We start from the raw sequence: 12761 nt of genomic DNA, 5'->3' as shown, positions 1-12761 counted from the left end.
CAAAAACTCAGGCTAAAACATGCATAAAAACAGCTTTTGAAAACCCATTGCAAAAGTTTTATTGAAAGGATAGTACATTAAATACAATAAAAATAATAATAAAATACCATTAAATATGAAGTGTCTCTATAAAATGTGGGTTTTAATTTGCAGGGCTTGTTTTGTTTGTTTTGAATGTATAGCCCTAGTGAAAAAAAAGTATACTTTATTGTATTTGTAATATATTTCCTGTTTCAATAGTACATTGCAAATATACTAACCAAAAGTTGTACTAACTTTAAATATATTATAAGTGTATTACCACCATGCTTTTACCTATTTTCACAATACAACTTTTAACACACTTTAAAATAATTGTAATTTAGTATATTTTCTAAAAAATATATTTTCTAAAAATATACTTGAAATGTAGTTTTGTTTGTTTTTAAAAGTGTATTTATTTGCACTTTATGTAAATATATTTTAGTATTATTTTTAACTGTGTGCTGAAATGTAACAATGCATTGAAAGTATACTTTTAAAGTACATTATTAAAGAACTTGTTAGTATGCTTTAAGTAAAATTTTGGAGTAATTTTTAAGTGTACTTCATGCTTACAACAGAAAGTAATAAAACATGATAAATGCATTTAAAGCCCATTTAAAACATTATTAAATGAAGTGTATGCATACATACAAAATGCTACTCTTGTAATTGTGATTTAAGTATTTTAATAAATTGATACAATGTCACAGAGGGGTCCATGTACATCAATGCATTTATAATTTTATACCAACAGCACACCATACGAACACTAGAAAAAGTGTTCTAGACTGTAAAACCAAATAGTATTCCTTGCCATAAAAATACTAGTAAGTTTACTCTTTTTTAACCAAAATGTTGAGTTTACTAATTTTTTGTCATTGCTGAAATATTACAACAGATAGTTCCCATAACTAATGAAATTTAAGTAAAATTACTCAAAATGTCCAAGACATGCTGTTACGCATGCGCACTGGGCGACAATTGCCCCTCCCCCACGTCGCAGAAGCACAACGGCTGAAGACTCAACGTGTGTTTGCAGAGGATCTATTTCGGTAAAATCAAGGTAAAAGCTTTTAATTTAAGTCTCATTTTTTGCTTGCTAGTCCTTATGATGGTTAGATTTTATGCACTTTGTTGCATGTTGTTTTGTGGAACATCTTAGCCCATTCAAAGAACTCAAACACGGTTGACCCTGCACATTATTTGAAGCGATTTCTGTTCAAACCACTTAACTTAATGTCCACTTCATATCTGTAAAATTAGCTGCCTGGTTGTCTATTAATTACTATGTTATCCATTCGTGCTAGTGATAAGTTACGAGAATAGGAGTAATTTGAACGACGGTTGTTTCATGTGAAGTTTTGCAGAATTCAAAATTCAGTGAGAAGTAAACAAAACACTTCAAACGAGGAGATCGTTTTTAATTTCGTAAACGCTTAGCATATGCTGTAGGATATTTTATTCTGGACGCGGCACATTCAAATGAGGAGCTCAGAGACACCGCCGCATTCACGCTAGAGAGCGCGCAATCCGGTCAGTGTACAAACGGATGGAAAAGAACGCTACATCTTCAGACGGGTTCTTTTAAAATAACTCTTTTTAACTTGACACGGCGATTTTGAAAGCAACTATGAGTGCTAAACTGTAGTCAAGCCGTAGCATTATTTGTTAGAAATACCTGGTTGCGACGAAAATAGTATGCGTGCTTAGTATGATAATTACGGTAATGTGCAGGCAGTAACAAACAACACGCATTCTGAGATTGTCAACGAGTCTTTAGCAGACCCATCACCCCCACCTCCTCAAGCAGAGTATATATAACATTGAAACTTATTTAAATGTAAGTTAACGATCTTAGTTTTAAAATACCATATGTTTCCATTTACATTACATAAGAAAAAAATACTCTATACATTTGGTTTTGTTTGTTCATTGTTCACTGATTTTTGATTGATGGATAACACTTTTTTATTATTTTAGAATACCAGCTGATGACTGCTGTGCAGTGGAAATGTAAGTTCAGATGCTTTAGTTTATGTTTGTTACAAGTGCTATGTTTGTGACATAACAGACATTCTTTACATTTGTTTACTTTGCAGAGAGGATCTACTTAGATAAATATAAGATGAATGCAGTAAATGAGACTTAAAAGCATTTATTTCATTTTCTTCTACAGATCGATCATCTTGATAAAACCTCAGTATATCATCAGGAGCAACAGGTATTAATTTTGTGCTCCTTGATATGTTTTTTCCCTCCAAAAATGGACAGTCTCTGACTTAAATTTTATCAATCACCAAAGGCCACATTTTCAGCTAAAAATCTTCTTTGCTGTTCTGCTGAAGAAAAATACTCATAAACATCTTGGGTGGCGTAAGGGTGAGTAAATTAATAGCTAATTTTTATTTTTGGGTGAACCTGTTTTTTTTTTTCATTTCCAAAATTTTCAAAACCCTATTCCTTTTCAAAAAGTGTGTTTATGGATTGTGTCCTTCAAAATGTTAATAGCCACTTAATGTTTGTTCTTAGATCTTTGCAGGATTCAGTCGCATATCTCGGATCTGAGTTCTGCGCAGCATTGGACACAGACTCTGCACTTTTGACATTTTCTAGAAAAAAAGGATTTTAAATTTCACATTAAGTTAATTAAAAGGTATTTCTTTATCATGTTGACTGTAGTTGTCATCTTTAAATCATGATTTGCTTATGATTGTTATCCTTAGCCTGTCTCTATTTTTTCATAGTCATCTGATGTTTCCACTGCAGTACTTCAGGGCCTTTCAGTCATCCTGGAGGATGACCCACAGGAATTTTACAGGATGTGTTTCGTAAGTATTACTGGATTTTCTGCTCTCATCATTTTGTTTTATTCAATATGAATATAGTTCTGGTTATGAAAAATTGTCAAAGGTTCTGTGTATTTTTTTTTTTTAGTTTTGCAGTAGATGCTATATTTGTCTTTTGTGAAACAGTTTATTACTGAAATTGGTGTAAATGCTTTAAATTTGTGAAATTGTGTTGAGTGATCACAAACATCATTACACACTTTGAAATAAACTTCTTGAAATAAAGAGCCTAGTTCACCCAAAAATGGAAATTAGCCCATGATTTACTCACTCTCAAGGCATCCTAGGTGTATATTAGGGCTGCACGATAAATCACATGTGATTGTCATGTGCATCTCGACAGTGAAGATGGTTCTGTGATTAGTAGTAAATCTCTATCACATGCATTCAGATGGAGCGGAATTTAATACACAGAGCCTTAGTTCACTCACAAGCTACGCAATATCGCGTTCATAATCGAATGCGATTCACCTGCCTCACACGGCTCCGAGAGGTGAATACAGGCCTTCTGTAGCGAATATATGTTTTTGTACGAAAAATGTCCATATCTAAAACTATACACTTTTCTCTCACTTCCGCTAACTGCCATAGGCCTCATTGTGGATGCAATAAAGGCAATCATGGAGGGAAGAATTGTCATGAATGGGTTTTAAAGGCCTGTATTTTATTTTTGCTGTTCTGTTTGCATGCCATTCTGAAAATGCTCTATTGTTTAACAGTGTTCCAGTGGGTCCAGATAATGTTATGACAACAAAGTGCTGTTTAGTTAAGAAGTCTGTAAAGAGTATTATAAGAACACAGATGTTTTAAAAGCTAATTTTTATTATTGTGATATTCTTAAAGTTTTTTACAAAAATAAACTGTTGAGAATTTCAAACTTGTATTAAGTTCATTTCATGCTGGTTGAACGAATAAAAATACGTTCAGTTTACTTAAAGAAAATGTGGAAACCGATTGCACGAAATGTTTTAAGTTCCCATAGCTTAAAATGGCAGATTAAATCCATGTTGAGAATAACAGCATTTAAGATGTTTGCACAACACAAAATAACACTGCTAGGTAAATAGAATTAATAAAGTAATCTTACTATTAAATCTTAAGTAAGATTAGTAAATGTCCTGGAGTATGTTAACTAGAAATGACATTAAACCTACTCGGACTTAAAATTTGTTCGTTTTGCAAACATCCACAACCCCAACATGTCAGACTTCAAAAAAAGCTGGAAAAATTTAAAAGTCAGCAGAAGCAGTGGTTGGCATCCATGAAAAAAAATAAAATAAAGTCCCACATTCTTGATGATGCTGCCATTCTGGTATGTAGTTTTCCGATCATCTCATTCACCAAATGTGTTTTATTATTTTGACATAAGCAAATAAATTTCTTGGTATAATAACTGGTATAATATATTGCCTCATACATCCACACTATTAATAAGAATATAATTCATATTTACTGGTTTTTCCAAACTATTATGTCTAGGGAGTTGAAACTCATAAAACTCCTCAAATCTATCTATCCAAAAATTATGTAAAAACCATAGTTTGATTGTTTGTAGATGTTTTCTAGCTTTGATGTAACTTCAGATCAAGCTTGAGGACAACTTCAGCTGTAAACTACAGTTTTGTGTATATATCCAATTGATCTCTCTACCTCTCTGTTCCAGCTTGAGAAGTTGTATGCCCTTGGCATGAAGCCCCTGCTGCTGATTGCACATCCTCCTAAGATGGTGACAGGGACGCACACGTACCAGACTAAAATAATGCTGCCAGTGCATGCCCAACTTAGCACATCCGCTAAGACATGCTTAGAGAATGTGAATGCCATCTACAAATTGATGGTTGAAGGTGAGATTGCATTTATTTAACCTTATTTATTGAATTCAATTCTCTATCAATTGAACAATTGTTGGTGTTGTCCTGTACATTTCCAATCAGCAAAGACTAGAAATTCTGATCTGGCTGTAGCCTAGCTGCAACCTAGAGTCATTTTAAAGGGGTCATTGGATGCTAAGTTGACTTTTTCATGTTGTTTGAACATTAATGTGTGTTGTCAGTGTATGTACAAATCTACCCTATAATGATAAAAATCCATGCAGCGGTTTTTAATTAATCTGTAAAAATAATATCCCCTTTTTCAAATCGAGCCATTCTCAGATGTCTGTCGTTGTGGCGTCACACCAACAGAGGCTGCTCACATGATAGTTGATTGACACGAGCGATTTACCTCGAATCAGCTGTAACAGTCAGACCTCTCTGTTTCGATGCCGGAGCAGGGATGTAAGTTAGACAAGAATATCTCTGATTGAGCGATTGAGGTGTTGTGTTGCTGGATGTAATAATGAACATAGTGGTCGTCATTTACTCCCGACATCTGAGCCACTGAAGATGAAGTGGATTACGTTTGTTTGTGAAGGGAATGCGCCTCCCGATCTACATATATCCGTCTATGTTCACGCAAATCATTCGTGAACCAGCTTCACTTACAGCATAAGTGAGTATAAGCGTTTTTTTTATGAATCTTTGCGATCGCCTTTCCTTATCACGTGGTAGTTAGGAAGTTTAGCGGCTAAACGCGGCTACATGCGGCTAATGTAAACAATACCGTCTTTTCACAGAGAGAAGAGAGGGGCGGGGTGAGCAGAGCTCATTTGCATTTAAAGGAACAACCCCTTAGAATGAGATGATTTTTGCAGAGCTGATTTTGACAAGGTAAAAAGGGTGTTGTTTTACAAAACCATTGAGAATTTTTCATCAAAGTATATTAGAGACTTTTCATTAAGACCCTAAAGAATCATATCAACTTGTGGAAAATGGGAATCCGATGACCCCTTTAAAGAGCTGGTATTGTGGAAAACAAGGACAAAAATTGCTTTGGGATGATGGCAGGGGTCGCCTGTGCTTTAAAATACCTCACTTCTATCTCCTTGGTAGTTTTAAGTTAACTTTTGAACTTTTGAAATCTCCAGCTAAAGTGGGAGCACTTTTTTGAGGCTGAACTTTTTAATGAGTCACACTCACTGTCAAATCAAATATGCTAGAAGCTCTAGCACAAGACCACCAGCAGACTTATGTAGTCACAGTTTGAATTTCAAACAGATGACAAGCAAAGTGGACACTGGATGTTTGCTAAAGCTAAATTGGTGACCTCCAGCTAAATCCAATCAATAAAAATGTCACATTCTTGGAATAAGAGAAAATTGATGCAACTGTATGTCGATATAGCTTTTGCAGGGTTTTTCCTGTAGAGTGGTGCATTGTTTTGACTGGGCCTAATCACTCAGCTGGGAAGCTAGCGCAAATGGGGAACAGGACTTCCTGTGGTTTCTCATAAAATAAAAGCCGCGACTCTGACTCTATAGTAACGTAGCAACCAGGTTACGTTGGTGTCTCATCTCTCTCCTCTGTGATCTGTCTCTGTCATGCAGGTATGTGTGTCTGAGCTACACACACACTTATAGCAGACCTATATTAAAAGCTGACGGTGGCTTCGGCTGTAATCACACAAAATCTGCCAATTTGGCTCCTTCCAACAGGGTTCTGTGGAGGTGGGGTCATGTTTATTTGTGCTTTAGAATGTAACCGAAGTGAAACAATCAGAATACCTTTTATTTCTCTGATTCACTGCTTTGTTCTTGCTAACACCTCTCACTCTCTTCAATCGCTTTGGATCTCACTCAATCGCTGCTCTCTCTACATGGGGCCAACTTTGAATCATGTGTTTACAAACAGCAAACATCCTACTCATTTTGCCCTTTAAGACTAACTAGTGTTTATGTTAATGTATTTTTTAAAAACAATGGTAGCTAGTCAAAGTAAATCTACTACTTGTGCCACTGCGAATAGAGATTGGATGTGCAAAAAAGTACCTAACTGAGACCACAACCAGTGTCAGGAAAGTTACTCAGAAATTGTTACTCCTCCTGTAAAAATTATAATATTATTTTACTTATTACAGGGAATTAAAAGTTACTAGTTACGTTACTTGTCCACCCCTTTCTAAAAAGTGACAGATAACCTGTTTAGTCTGTTTATTTTAGACATGAATCCACTTTACTGGAACAATAATTAACATTAGGAGTCAACAATCAGCCAATCTTTACACATTGCTGCTTTTCCAACCAGGTGATGCCATACAGAGAAGCAATGTGCATATTTAAGAATAATAAAGTCACTCCCAACTAATAGATATCTAATGCTATTTAACTAATATCATATTGATAAGAGCAGCATGGAGTATGTTTTACAAAACATATAACATTTCCTTACATCCCTGGCTGAAATAAAAAATAACGCAAAATCAACCCCGATTTTTGAACTAATGTTTTTCTGCACATGTATTTATAAGAGCAGTATTCAGTGTTTTTACAGAAGATTAAACTTTACTTAATGCTACTCTCCCGACGAGTGCATGCATCACTGGCAGTAGCATCCTACCAGTCAGCACCGGTGTTTCTTTTTATAAGTTTTACATGGCGGTGCTTTAATAAATTAGATTTAGAATTGTTAGCGGTTGTAGACCTTTTGCTGGTTGCACAAAGTTTACAATGGATGACAATGTTCTTTGCATCTTAGACTGACACAATAATGGCGATACTTAACAGCTGTTGAAAGAACACATATCCAACCCGTTCTCCATTTTTCCTTGACTCCTCTGCCCTATGTCTTTCAGAATCCTGTGGGTATAATCACATTCACTATGTCCATCTTTTTTTTACCATCTAGGTTGATTTGGGGTTGCATATATTTTCACTTTGGCCTAATTACATATTATATATTATATTTGTGTGTGTTCCATGTCCATTTATAGGTTGGACAAGACTCAACCCAGACCAACTGCCTCAAGAAGATGAGGAGAACTTCATTCTAAATTTGGTGCCGTGTGGTTCACCCATCCAAGAACCAGCACACCAGGCTCCACCCATCCAGAACCAGCACACCAGGCTCCACCCATCCAGGAACCAGCACACCAGGCCAGCTTTTTAGCCATTTTACATTCAGCGGGCTCCACAAATCCAGGAACCAGCACACCTGGCTCTTTCCAGCCACACACCACCACACACAGCTCCACCCATTCAGGAACCAGCACACCAGGCTCCACCCATCCAGGAACCAGCACACCTGGCTCTTTCCAGCCACACACCACACTCACCCATTCAACCAGCTCCACCCATTCCAGGAACCAGCACACCAGGCTCCACCCACACACAGCTCCACCCATCCAGGATTCCAGGAACCAGCACACCTGGCTCTTTCATTCAGCCACACACCACCACACACCAGCTCCACCCATTCCAGCCACACACCACCACCACACCAGGCTCCACCCATCCAGGAACCAGCACACCTGGCTCTTTCCAGCCACACACAGACACACCACCACTCCACCACCCATTCCACCCATCCAGGAACCAGCACACCTGGCTCCACTCCATCCCAGGAACCAGCACACCTGGCTCTTTCCAGCCACACACCACCACACACAGCTCCACCCATTCAGGAACCAGCACACCAGGCTCCACCCATCCAGGAACCAGCACACCTGGCTCTTTCCAGCCACACACCACCACACACAGCTCCACCCATTCAGGAACCAGCCAGCACACCTGGCTCTTTCCACCACCACCAGGAACACACCAGGCTCCACCCATTCAGGAACCAGCACACCAGGCTCCACCCATCCAGGAACCAGCACACCAGGCTCTTCCACCCATCCAGCCCATCCAGGAACCAGCACACCAGCTCCACCCATTCAGGAACCAGCACACCAGGCTCCACCCATCCAGGAACCAGCACACCTGGCTCTTTCCAGCCCACACCACCACACACAACCAGCACACCTGGCCACCCACAGGACCAGCACACAGGCTCCACCCATTCCAGGAACCAGCACACCTGGCTCTTTCCAGCACACCTGGCTCTTTCCAGCCACACACCACCACACAGCTCCACCCATTCAGGAACCAGCACACCAGGCTCCACCACATCCAGGAACCAGCACACCTGGGCTCTTTCCAGCCAGCTCCACCCATTCAGGAACCAGCACACAGGCTCACCCACCCATTCAGGAACCAGGAACCATCCAGGAACACACACCTGGCTCTTTCCAGCCACACACCACCACATACAGCTCCACCCATTCAGGAACCAGCACACCAGGCTCCACCCATCCAGGAACCAGCACACCAGACTCCACCCATCCAGGAACCAGCACACCTGGCTCTTTCCAGCCACACACCACCACACACAGCTCCACCCATTCAGGAACCAGCACACCAGGCTCCACTCATCCAGGAACCAGCACACCATGTCTCAGCTGTGCAGCCACCACTGTGGGGTCCAAAGCAACGTAAAAGGCTACAAAAATTAAAGGTGTGTTTTAGTCTATGCACGGCATGTTTTACCCCTGCATAATTGTCATGAAGTTAATGTGATTTTTGTAAACCCTCCAAACATTATTGATTTATTATGGATCTGATCCAGAATTGCAATTATACTGTATACCTAGATACTATATTATTTTATTGTTTTTTAAATAATAATTTAATTGATGGTTCTTTACACATCCCTGCTTCATGTAATTAGAGAGATGCAAAGTTAAAGTCCCAGTGTAAAGAATACCAGTGTAAAAGATATCTGCCTTTGTGGCAAGTGATGGAAAATGTAAACAGTCCATTAGGAGACACAACATAAAGAAGGAATGGCAAAGAAAAAAGATTTTGAATAGAACCATGTGCAGCCTTTGATACTCCTGTGGTTCTCAAATCTCACGAGGACGAGCTAAATGTGCTAATGACAAACAGTGGAAAAAATGCATACATGTGTGGATTTTGAATTGATTCCTCCACAAAAAAAAAAAAAAAAAATCCATATTGTGGACATTGGTGCAAATAATATATTCCTTACAATTACAGATTGCCCTCACAATCGGCTTGAAATGTTCCCAGTCCGTGAAATAATAAAGACAAGGAAAAGAAAGGTAGGACAATGACTAACTGGATGACAGTGTTTCCTCTCAATTAGTTAAATAATGCTATTGGAATTGTCATTTCAAAACCTTAATGAAGTTAAATTTCACTTTAAATGCAGCAACAAATATGTGATTAAAAACAATGCTTTTATCGCTTTTATTATTTATCCAAAAAACAAACATTACCCCTAAAGACACCCACACCCATCCACCCTAAAAAAATACAAAGGAAACACTGGATGACATTCTATAACTGTTGGATAAATTGTTTTGCAATTACTTAATGTTACCTTGACAAAATGCTGTTGTGTAAGTCACAACATTAAGCTGTAAAAGTAGGCATCCTGTAAATACCTTTAGCTTGAAGTGTCAGTTATGGAAGTGTCAGTTATTATCACATTACTATGATTCAAAATATGCAGTATATAAACTGTCAACAATTTTCACTCCTTGTTAAAGTACAACATTTAAATAACATACAGTAATACAGTGTCTTTGTCTTCCTGGCACAGGGGAGGACAGAACATCTTTATGACTGGCAGCCCTGCACAATGTGGTATGTTAAATAGCTTTTGGTTATGTATGATTACATGCATTTTATTATTGGGCTCTTGGATCTCTCTGTGCCTGGATCTCTCTGTACTGGCAGAAAGCATTCACACACCAGTGTGTCCCTGATCAAGACCCTTAACCCCTAGTTGCTCCAGAGGCGTGCGACCTTTGACATAAACAGCATTTGTAAGTCGCTTTGGATAAAAGCGTCAGCTAAATGAATAAATGTAATGTAATGTTTTAATTTGTGGGGATTGTTGACAAGCCATTGTCTTGGGTAGAGATTATTAAAGAAAAATTGTAATGCAAACAGTTTTTGTATGCTGTTTACAATTGTGAGGAAACTGATATGTTGTACTGTGCATCCATAGCCATATGAAACCAAAAGTGAAAAGTTAAGTTTCTGCTGTAAGTCTCTAGAAGAGGAATGCAGTGATTGGAGATGTTTATGGTATAGTCAGAGGAAACATCAGGGTTTCAGGGTTTGGCGATTAGTACACTGCGAATGGATACATTTATTTGTCAGTTAGAGGATTTATTTTATTTTTCCACAACATTTTTGACATTTTAAGACCATGTTTGGTCTACCTGACAGCTGTATTGTGCCTATCTACATTTTTTTTTTACACAATTATCTAGTTTTGTTTATTTTTCCATGAGCAACAGTTACTGTGAGTAACACTGACATACCATAATGACCGTGATGTTTTAGATCTTGTTTTAAAGTAATCTTGCGCACATGGAAACCAGATACACCAGAATGATAATGACCTAATCACTACAAGACCTTCCTCCAGCTCTGGCACAGCTCTAGTGTGGAGATAGGTCTTGCTATGCAAAACTAGGTTAACGGTTACATAATTTTATCGCCTCGTCCCCACTCTGGAACAACAGATTCTTGATGCACTGCACTACTCTACAAAGTATTGTAAAACAGTAAATGTTACAATCATGACAATCAATTCATTGTGTATTATACTTACTAATTCTCCTTCAACTTCCCTCTCTTTATTTATTTGTTTTTCTCAGTGGAAAGACCTGGCCTCCATCCTGGCAGCCAGCCTGATTCCCATCCCATGCAGCCTGCAAATATGCAACATACATTGCAAACATGCATTTTTTTTTTTTTTCCTTGCTCTTGTTAAGTGTTTTTTCTTTACATATTTTTGTTGTCCACTTGTATTGTTCCATAACATTGTCATGTTACATCAGCTAAGCAGTTTGTAATGTAATTTGAACTTTAATATTTTTCATGTTTTTTCTTCAAGCTTGTTACAGTCTCTTTTATCTGTATGGATTCAATAAAGGGCAACAGTCAACAAACTTAACATTTCTTAAACTTGAAGGATCCCTATATGGATTGTTTTGTGGCCAACAGACCATGGAAAAGCTACAGTTGATCATATTTTGACTCAGACAAGCTAAACTATGTGGAACAACTGATCCTTTCACAACTACTAAAATGTTCAGTCCACTGATGACACACACAGTTGGAGTGCTTTATTGGGGGACATAGCTCAATATCGAAGAGGACACTGTTTCGTTTAAGATTTCATATTAAATAACCTCCGCCACAAATTAAACTAAATGAGCAACTTCCCATTTTATTCACAGGCTTCGAAATGCCTTAATTTTTATGAGCAATCTTTCAACCTCTTGTGCTAAATTACAGTACCGTAATTAACTATGAAATCATGCCATTTCCTAATTTGCATAACGTACTGTCTGGACTAACCCTATGTAGCAGTTACTCACCTTGAAGCTGATTGTGTGTTGACAATGTATTTAAAGTTTTGATGGGAATGAAAATGTACATTTCACAAACTTCAGATATGGGAATTGACAATCTTAAATAAAGTTTTTGGTACTACATTTTCTTGTTCATTTGCCATTTCTGTTATTCATATCAAAATAGAGTTTAAGAAAAGTGAATAGCCTATTGAGATTTTGAAGAAGGTAATGTATACCTGTATAACAACAAGGAAAAGAGAAAGGAAATTATACATACATATTAACACATTTAGGAGTAATTTGTAGCCTTATATTAGTAAGTTAAAAACAACGTGAGTATGCACTGTAAATGTTTTAATTTAATATGGGTGTTTTTCAGGTCTGTCCATATATCATTGACCTTGACTACGTAATTTACTAGCACCTTAATCCTTATTAACACAATGCAATATTGCAATATTGTAAGCAATTTTATTTGAGTCGTGTTGGCCGAACAAACATTTTGAAATTCTAATTAAACAATATACAAATCAAATGCCTAAAGTTTGCTTTTTTCAAATAAATGACATAAATTCAGTGTAATATATGCTTCGGCTGTAGTTAAACATTAAGATATTCTCCTGATATGTTTTTCTATGGAAA

The 12761-nt window shown here is 37.6% G+C and overlaps 2 long non-coding RNA genes across 3 annotated transcripts; both read left to right on the top strand.

Annotated features, from left to right (window-relative positions):
• Positions 1–925: 925 nt before the first annotated feature.
• Positions 926–2643, top strand: LOC127158219 (uncharacterized). Of its 2 annotated transcripts, XR_007826093.1 has the most exons (5): positions 926–1087; positions 2005–2037; positions 2201–2245; positions 2327–2403; positions 2554–2643. It is a non-coding gene; the product is annotated as an uncharacterized LOC127158219 (long non-coding RNA). The 2 variants fall into 2 exon arrangements; XR_007826094.1 differs by lacking the exon at positions 2005–2037 and having other exon boundaries at positions 2201–2403.
• A 7129-nt stretch (positions 2644–9772) lies between these two features.
• LOC127158224 (uncharacterized) lies at positions 9773–12220 on the top strand. The gene is made up of 3 exons (XR_007826095.1): positions 9773–9845; positions 10349–10392; positions 11418–12220. It is a non-coding gene; the product is annotated as an uncharacterized LOC127158224 (long non-coding RNA).
• The last annotated feature ends 541 nt before the right edge of the window (positions 12221–12761 follow it).

The sequence above is a fragment of the Labeo rohita genome, unplaced genomic scaffold (genome assembly GCF_022985175.1).
Source record: "Labeo rohita strain BAU-BD-2019 unplaced genomic scaffold, IGBB_LRoh.1.0 scaffold_140, whole genome shotgun sequence".
Classification (NCBI taxonomy): domain Eukaryota; kingdom Metazoa; phylum Chordata; class Actinopteri; order Cypriniformes; family Cyprinidae; genus Labeo; species Labeo rohita.
Note: the sequence above shows the minus strand (reverse complement) of the source record. Positions and strands in the feature narration are given on the sequence as shown.